The sequence below is a fragment of the Zingiber officinale genome, chromosome 6A (genome assembly GCF_018446385.1).
Source record: "Zingiber officinale cultivar Zhangliang chromosome 6A, Zo_v1.1, whole genome shotgun sequence".
In the NCBI taxonomy this organism is placed as follows: domain Eukaryota; kingdom Viridiplantae; phylum Streptophyta; class Magnoliopsida; order Zingiberales; family Zingiberaceae; genus Zingiber; species Zingiber officinale.
The window spans coordinates 87,803,362-87,813,153 of record NC_055997.1 but is presented as its reverse complement, the minus strand read 5'-3'; the positions used below and the strand labels follow the sequence as shown (position 1 = coordinate 87,813,153).

General features: G+C 38.7%; 1 long non-coding RNA gene across 1 annotated transcript; it reads left to right on the top strand.

Annotated features, from left to right (window-relative positions):
• The first annotated feature begins 654 nt into the window (after nucleotides 1–654).
• LOC121996820 lies at nucleotides 655–2,978 on the top strand. The gene is made up of 2 exons (XR_006116161.1): nucleotides 655–1,399; nucleotides 2,815–2,978. It is a non-coding gene; the product is annotated as an uncharacterized LOC121996820 (long non-coding RNA).
• The last annotated feature ends 6,814 nt before the right edge of the window (nucleotides 2,979–9,792 follow it).

Here is a 9,792-nt window from a genome sequence, read left to right as displayed (position 1 = left end):
TCCCTTATCTCGATTGGTATTATAGTATGTCACCATCCATTTCTAAAAAGACTCACACTTCTAGGCATTACCAACTATTGAATCTTCGTTCATGATTGTGTAGGCTGCTGCAAGGAGCTTATCATCTGCTACTTTCCACACTGTTTGCTTGCTATGATCTCCATCTGATTCACTGTCTGTCTCAGTTGTTTAATCGAAAATAATATTATCAAGCCCTATTTGAGATGAAAATGAAGGAGGTTGTAAGTCGAGGGTTGCATGAGATGTTTCTATACCTTTATCACTGTCACTTGCATCAATACTAGCTCTTTTCGATTCATTTGATTGAATCCCTAGTGATTGAAGCGAATTAGTTCCATGAGATGGAGCTTGCATGAAATATTAGTTATTCTGCCAATATTCTGTTGGACATATATAATGTAAAATATGGTATCCAAACTAATAATTAAATAATAAGGTTTAATAGACGAATGACCTTATTGGAATTTTAAAATTTTTTTGAGAATTTTTCGGAGCTCGTATGACGAGTTTAATGGGAAGAATTTATAGGCTTGGAAAAAGCCTGTTTGGAATACCCACAAGTGGGAGTTGATTGAGGAATTTAACCTAGGGTTTAATTCAAATACCTAAGTTATAAATTTCCTCTTCATTCCACGTCGTGCCCTAGCCATCCTCACTCCCCGATCTCTTCCTTTTCCCCCGAAACTCGATCGCCTTCCCCCAATCTGACGCATACAAAATCAGTGCCCAAGGAGAAGCCGGGCACTACTATTCCCGATTCCCTTCTCCCCCGACTCCTCTCCACCTTCCTCGCGTCTTCCTTGCCACTGACAACCACAGCCCGAGCGAAAATGCTCTAGGTGTCACCCTCTCCCATTGCATCGCTTCATCGTCGCACGGAGCAGCGCCGGCGCCCCTACAACCGATGCCTCTCTTCTTATCACCTCCGCTCGTGCCCTTTCTCTCATGCCGACACTGCTATTCCGGTCATTCTTCTCTCTCACAATTTTCCTAGTGTTGCCGCAACTGTTCGCGTGAGGACCAAATCGGAGCAGTGGTTGAAGGCTCATCAGCGAGAAAACCCTAGCGATATGTCCACTGCCTTCTCCTTTTCCATTGGATCTCAATTCTTTTTCTTCGTCGACACAGATCAGCTGTCGTTCTTTCAACCACCTTCTACTTGGTCTCCGACAAAGGGAAAACTGTCAGCATAGATTGGGATCTGGCTATGGTATTCCGGCAGTAACATCTCCTAGGACCAGCTACTCTGTTCTAGCAGCAAGTTGTCTCCGGCTGTGGATCACTTGCAAAGGTTTCAGATTTGGATCTGCCATCGTTGGTCGCCTGGCTGCCGGAAGGCAGTCGTCGTCGGAGTTAAATCTATTGGCACAGATTGGAGGTAAATGCATTGAAGTTAGTATGAAATAGTTGAGGTTACTCAATTTGTTTGGCCATAGATTAGAGATTCATTTATGAGTTGATTTTCTAGTCGGATTAGGATTATGTTTAGCTATTTGGGTTAGCAAATTTGGTGGGATTGTTTAGGATAATCCAAATTGAGGTTCCTAATGAAATTAGGATTTAATTTGGTTAGTTGCATTTGGACTTTGCAAAAATTATATGCATGTTGTTATAGGACTCTAATTCGAGACGAGAGTCTCGACATGGGATCTATCTGATACGATCTCCATTTTTGAGACAGATACCTTTGACTCATCTTTTTGATATTATCATTCTGATATGCTTAGTGACTTATAACTAGTAGTAATAGTTATGATTATATCTGCTTGGTATGTCACTACTTGATACCGTAATTTACCATATTGTTATCTATTATGCATTTATGCTTATGTCCTCTTGATTCTTGCATTGTGTACTTATGTAGTGACATATAATGCATTACCGGATATAGGTATAGCTACTAGATTTACTTGACATGTGTACCTAATTTACTACTTAGCATGTGTACCTAGTTTATTACCTGGCATGTATATCTAGGTTTATTACTTGGCATGTGTACCTAGATCATTGATATGGACTTGGTTTTTTTTTTGGTACATATTATGAGGAGGTTAGTATTTTCAGGATTACATGCTTAGTGTCATGCACCATTTTGCATGATTACATACTAAGCGATTGTCGGCTTCATTGTTGTTGAGCACATCGCCAGTTACATGATCTGCGCACACAACCACTCATGGGTTAGTGGTTTATCAAGCAGGGTGTGTGGTAGTTTGCTTTGTTAGGGCTCCGCTGGTCTGCTTATGGGTAGTGTAACTGCAGCGTGGTAGCGGGCAGGGATCCCTCCTCTTGACTATGACACAGGGAGATGAGAACTTTGACTCTCCCACTCTGTTTGGGGTAGGAGGATAGGTATATTCCGACAACATCCTGTCCACTCGGTCACTTAGGAGTAGTGATGACAAAGTGTACAGTTGTCACAGCTCTACCCACTCGACCTCACCATCGTATGTGAGGTGGTTGACTGGCGTCAGGGGTGACCAGGACATTTGCATCATATGCATAGATTGCATTTAGTGCTTGTGATTGCTGCATTTTGGATGTTGTATTTTTATGGTTGCATATGATTGACATGCATACAGGAGACATGATATGTTTGGTCTGATGACCCTTATATCCGGATAGGAGATCCTGGTGAGTACAACTTCTTTGCTTGTTCAGTTTTCGCATTTCCTATTTTTGATCAGGAGCCTGTACTCCATGATTATTACTGTTAGATATATCTTACTATGCATGTCAGCTTGATACTCGCTGAGTTGTTGAACTCACCCCGTTGCTTTATTTCTATTTCAGGTTGAAGCTATCAGGAGATTCCAGTCACTAGTCCCCCACCTCGTGTAGATATGGTTTTCTACTTTCAGACTTTGTTTCCTTGTTTTGTGATCTACATGCGTGTGATGTGTAGATCTCGTACTCGTGGATGTTATATCGAGTTTTGGTCTACTACCCTTGTTTTCCGTTGCGATAGTTTTTTGTTGTGGGTTGTGTTTTCCTCGAGTAGTGGAGTAGGTTTTATAATAAACTGCTTGTTGTGATTTGTTGTGTAGTCAACCGGAGGCTGATTTATTATAAACTACGTGGATTGTTTATTTATATTATTATATATGTTCCGGCTGTGTTGGCCGAGGATTGAGAGGCCCTGTGGGCTGTGTAGACAAGTTTCATATTACCACCTGTACATGAGAGATGCTGACGAAATTTCACCGGTAGGGACTCTCCCGGGGTGTGACATATAAAACGAAGCTCGAGAGTCAATACTAGAAAATTTTGGATAACTTTGAAAATTATGATAATATGGTGGTGGGTATGGAAAATGTTAGAAATTTTGTGGATATTGTGTGGGAAATGGAAATGGAGGAGATTGTAGATTGGGATAAACTCGAGAATGTTCTCCACTTGAATTTTTATCAATATTTGGAGAATTCAATAATTCCTAAAATAATGACCAAAATTTCTATCAATTTTTCTCTAAATTTTGGGAACAAAGTGGTTTTTTTTGTTGAAAGAGAATGAAAAAATTAATAATATATAGAAGAAAAAGAAAACCATTACCCAACATTCTAAAAATTGAATGTTGGTTCAAATTGACCGTTACAATGTTTACCTTCAACATTCAACTTTAAAAAAAAATTAAAAAAAAACAACAATTGCTATAGCAGCAGTAGGCGTCTGGGAGGGCAAACCATTTGTTACTGCAGCAACAACTCAATTTACTTTTTTATTATTATTATTTATTTTTTTAATACCATGTAGGATAGAAATCACCGAGCATAGAGTTATGCCCGGTGATTTCTAAATATCCCCATCCCTATCCATCACAATGGGGAATATTTAAGATGGGGGATATTTGGAGAAATATCCTATACTGTGGTTGCACTTAGCAGTGAGCATGTTGTCATGTATGACAGTATTCTACTATGCATCTAATGAATACCTTGTTGAATGCAGTGTTCCGACGATTAGGTTCATGAATCCCCAAGCACTTCATTCGGGAGTTCTATTAAAATAGTGTGAAGTACTGTTAAGTGTATGCACACTCAGCTGAGGTCGAGTATTGCCTAGTGATTTTGGCATTCGGGATTCGACAACTTAGTCGAACTTAACAACCGAGTGTTTTGGCACTCGGGATCATAACTGCCAAATATGACATATGGGACACTGAGTAGGTATGCTGGCCGAGTCGATATCACGATGAACCTATTTAGATTTAGTTTCAACTTAAGAAGTCTATCTTCACTAAAACTTGTCGACAGTGACCGTATTATGGCTATGAGTCTATTCAGATTAATATGTTGAATTTATTTTAGAATATTTTCCTAACTTATTTAAGATTTTTTTAAATTAAGTTTTTTGTAAAAAATAAATTTAAATGATGAAAAATTATTTGTATTATAATTATAAAATTTTATGAAAATTTTCCTTTTGTATTCTTAATATATTAGTTCTATGCATACTTTGAATTGAAATGAATTAGTTTTATTACTGATTTGTCTGTTTGTACTGACTTTATTATTTTCAATTTCAAATGTCATGGACAATAAACACTATGACTCGTCATGATATGCGACGAAATAAGATGAGAAAGGTTATCTAGGAAATAGTGTATGCCCCATTTTGAGAAGTCAAGAGACGCATTGAACGACTCAATACGTTATTTTGAAAACTCAAGCGTAATGACATCTCTGGAGTAATGGCTAGGGAGCAACGCAGATGGTGGGTACATGACATCTTTGGCGCAATGACTAGAGGTCGATTCTCATGAACTAATGACCTTGGATTTACCCCACTATGCGTCTAACGCCTATATATCTCCATTTACCTCCCTCCATATCCATGGGGTCGGTACTAGGAGGGTAGTAAGGTAGCAGGTCTACCTTGAGAAACAAGAAGTTCAAGAGGTCTTATAAATTTGTCTATTTCTTATTGGAGAGATGTATTATTAGCAACAACCTATATCCTTAACCTAGTACCTTATAAATTTATTCCATCTACTCTATATGAACGTTGGACAGACAGAAAATCATATTTGAGTAATCGAGACCTTGAGGGTCAACTATTTATGTTTATGATAAGACTCATAAGTATGAAAAATTAGGACCCAAGGGTAAAAAAGTGTATCTTTATAAGATATTCTAATACCTTAAAGAGTTATGTTTTCATTAGTGAGCAATAAGATGGAATTATATCTGAAATTGAATTGAGATATGCTGTTGGTCCGGTTAGCACTAACGGTCTAACTCAAATTTTGATGAATGACAAAGTAGGTTAAGTTAGTTTTTATTTATCTAACACTTCTACAAAGTGTACAGGAGAAGTCCAGACGGGTCGACGGGCTGACCTGACTTCTGGCATGAAGTCCAGCTAGGTCGAAGGGCTGACCTAATAGATGACACGAAGCCCAGACGGGTCGACGGGCTGACCGGACGTTTAGCACGAAGTCCAGCTAGGTCGATGGGCTGACCTGATAGCTGGCACGAAGTCCAAACGGGTCGAAGGGATGACCGGACGTCTGGCAGGTAAGTTGAGGTAAGTCACTGGAGGGGAGTGACTGTGAGGACGCGTTCCCGGGAAGGAAACATTAGGCGTCGATCCAACTTAGATCCATTTTGGAAATCTAAGTTGAGATCGTGACTAGATTCTAGTCTTGAGGAGATAGAATCTAATTAATACTCTGCTTGTTAATTATAACTGTGCTAACATTTTGTTTTGTAGGCTAATATAAATTGTACTTTATCTCGGACTAACCATTTCTTACAGGAGAAGGACTTCCAGGAGAAAAAGTGATCTGGGCGCCCGGAAGGGATCCGGGCGCTCTGAGTGCAAAAATTATCCCCAACACATGTCACAACGTGGAGCGCTTTGGTTGGACAGGATATGTCACACTCCAAGAGCCTGAAAGGGATCCAGGCACCCCGAGCCTCCTATATAAGGAGGATGCACCCTGGAGCAAAGAACAACAAATATCAAGATCTTCCAACGTTTGCTCTGCCGTGCTACGCTCCTTGACGCTGCGAAAGCTCCTCAGACAACACGCCTCGTTCTTATTTCTTTTTGGTTGTCGGTATTCTTTCTTTAAAGCAACTGTACTTTCAATTATAAAACAATTATTTGAATTGCTAGTGGATTGCCCAACGAAAGCACTCAACGAGTGTGGACCTTAGAGTAGGAGTTGACCAAGGCTCTGAACCAAGTAAAAAGGTTCGTGTTAACATTGTTCTATTTTCATGTTTTCCGTTGCATACTCAATATTCTTTTCGACGATTCAAATCGATATTCACCTCCTCTATCGAATTACACGATCCAACAAGTGGTATCAGAGCAGGTACCGCTCTGATTTGGTAAAACCACCAATCAGACAGGGGTGAAATTTGTTTTAATTTTATTTCTTCGATTTTCAGTTTTGCACTATAAATCTAAGCTGGTATTATTGCCATTTTTGGGGAAAAAATTTCGTAGTAATTAAAGCTAAATTGGTGCAACACCAATTCGGTTTTTCTTTAACTTTATTCCGCACTACTAATCCAAGACCAAGTCTTGGGATTTTTTTTCTCTTTGTTTAATTGTGTGCAGGACAAATATGTCTCAAATTGAAGGCTTTAGCACAGTACGCCCCCCCTATTCAACGGGGATGATTTTCTGTACTGGAAGAAGCGGATCGAGGTCTACCTGAAGACTGATTTCGATCAATGGTTCAGTGTCATCAGAGGCTACAAGGTGCCGGTTGACAACTCCGGAAACCCACTAGACCCGGAACAGTGGACTCCGGACATGAGAAAGAAGTCCTCGACGGACTACAAATCTCTCAACACGCTGTAATGCGGGCTGACGAAGGAAGAGCTAAACCGAGTGGGACCGCACCAAAATGCGAAAGAGTTGTGGGACAAGTTGATCGAACTACACGAAGGAACAAGCGACGCAAAGATAACTAAGCGCAATCTTTTATTAAATAAATTATTTAATATTAAAATGCAGGAAGGAGAAACAACAAGTCAACTCTATGCAAGGATCAAAGACATCCTCAATAGACTCCACACGATAGGCCACCAAATGGAGAATCACGATCTAATCAGGTACACATTGAATGCCTTTCCACGTAATACCTTGTGGGCATTTATCGTGGATGCCTACAAAATTTCAAAGAATTTATCTAAATTAAAACTCGACGAATTATTTTGTGAATTAGAATTACACGAGCAGACTAATGCCGGATCCGAGAAAGGTATTGCCTTATTTGTAGGCCCCTCCAAGGAAAAGAAAAAAACCAAGCCTGAACCTGAAGATGAGTCCGACCAAGATTCTGAAGATGAAGAGTACCTGGTGAACCTAGTAAGGAAAATGTTCACCAGGAGGAAGAAAAACTTCAGCAAAAAGGACCTGCAGGAGATCAACTCCCCATCCGAACCAAGGAATGTGACTTGCTTCGGATGCAACAAGAAAGGTCACTACAAGAACGAGTGTCCGAGATTGAAGAGCAACAAGTCGAAGACATCCAAGAAGAATACTCTCAAAGCAACTTGGGACGACCCTTCATCAGAAGAATCGGAGGTCGAAGATCAGAAGCACCAGAGTCACCTCGCGTTAATGACCCTCGAAGAAGAATCGGAGGATGAATCAGAAGACGGGTCCGAACCCGAATCGAGCCATGAGTCCGTACTCGTTTCCGAAGGTCCCGAAGAGGTATGTTTTAATTTGAATAAGAAATTTTTTAGAATTATTGATTGTTTAAATAAAAAATTAACAGTAAAAGAAAATGAAAATAAATTGCTCCTTGAGGAAAACCAAAACCTCAAGGAACAAATCATAAATTCCAATCCAACTCAAGACCTAACACTTGAGGAGAAAAATTTAACACTAAAAATAGAAAATAATAAATTAAAAGGTATGTTAGAAAAATTTACAACAAGATCTAAGAATTTAGATTTAATTTTAAATCGTCAAAAAGGAGTCTACAATAAAACAGGACTTGGCTACAAGTCAAATTCAAATAAAGCATTTAAATCATTAATAACCCAACATAAAAAACAAAACAAAGCTTGGGTTCCGAAAGCGTGCTTAACCACGCAAGTAGGAATTAACCAAAATTACATACCTAATGATAAAATATATTATATAAAATCTGATAAACCAAATCAAAAAATCAAAACACAAACCTAAACCAACAAACTCAAAATCAAAAAATTTTAGAACCCAACAAAAATCAAATTATCATCAAGTTAAATATAGTTATAAAAGTAACATACACAAACCTAGAATTAAAACTTAAAAATAATAGACCAATAATTCAGGGGGAGGCTCCAGAATAACTAGCACCTCCAAAATTAATCTACTCGACAGGGTAACTAAAATCAACCTACCCAGCAGGATAATTAGGACTAGTTCAAAGGGGAAGTAGTTTAACTTGACCAACGGTACTAGTGAAATTTTGGATGATAGTACGTTAGGGAAACTATGTCTATGCATGTCTAGGAAGATATGGTTTCGACATGGTGCATTTGGCTTAGTGGAACTAACCGAAGCTATCCTCTACGGATCCTAACCAGTTAGACTAAGGTTTTGTATTAAGTTCAGTGGATAGGACTATTTGAAAAACCTCGAAGGCATGGTTACTCTAATGATGTCCAAGTGACTCGCCATAACACAAAAGTTTATCCAAAGAATGTCTATTTGTTGAGTCCAAAGCTAAACCTGAATCTAACACAAAGTTAAACCAAACACTGAAATTGAATCCTGTTAGGATGTATACTAAAAGCCTAGCTTTTGGTATAAAATATTTATCTAGAAATAAGAATCACATTGGTCAAATGTCTACATTTATGATAAATGTAGTTGTTCAATTAATTTATATTATAGATAACATGGTGTGTGGTGTCACACACAGAATATCATGTTATCAGTACCTTATAAATTATAAACAGTAGCTCATGACCAAGATGGAAAGGAACAAACCATTGGAAGGTCGTAGTGTAATTAGGTATTAGTTTATCTTAACTATATAATTACACTAGTACACTTAGAGTGTATTGAGTAGGACCATTAGAGATCGTTTATTTATACTGACTTTATAAAGGAACAAAGACCTCAGTTATTATGGAAGTGTGTGCTCTTAATCCTAATATAATAACAAGCACATATATTTGATATTTATTTCTTTAATTTATCAATGGGTGAGATTTAGTTCGATAAATCAATAAGTCCGATAAGTTGGAAAATGATATCACTTATAGTGTGTGTTGTTGATTATAGAAGGAAACTGTGTCCTAGTGATCTAGGTTGATAATGTCCCCAAGAGGAGCTCATAAGGATTGTCATGTTAAACCCTGCAGGTGGACTTAGTCCAACATGACGATAAGGTTCAGTGGTACTACTCTTGGACTAAGATATTAATTAAATGAGTTGTCAGTAACTCACTTAATTAGTGGGCATTCGACATCTTAAACACAGGGAGACTAACACACTCATAATAAGAAGGAGCCCAAAATGTAATTTGGGATTGGTGCGGTAGTTCAATAATAGTTCTTTAGTGGAATGCATTATTATTGATGAAATTAAGTTATGTGTTCGGGGCGAACACGGGAAGCTTAATTTCATCGGGAGACCAAAACCAATTCCTCCTCTCGGTTCCTATCGTAGCCTCTTGTATATAGATATTTATACCCACCACATACCCACTTTCTTACCCATCCAATGGGGCCGGCCAAGCTAGCTTGGAACCCAAGCTAGGGCCGTCCAAGACCAAGTGGATGAGCCAAGTTGGTGGCCGGCCAAAGCTTG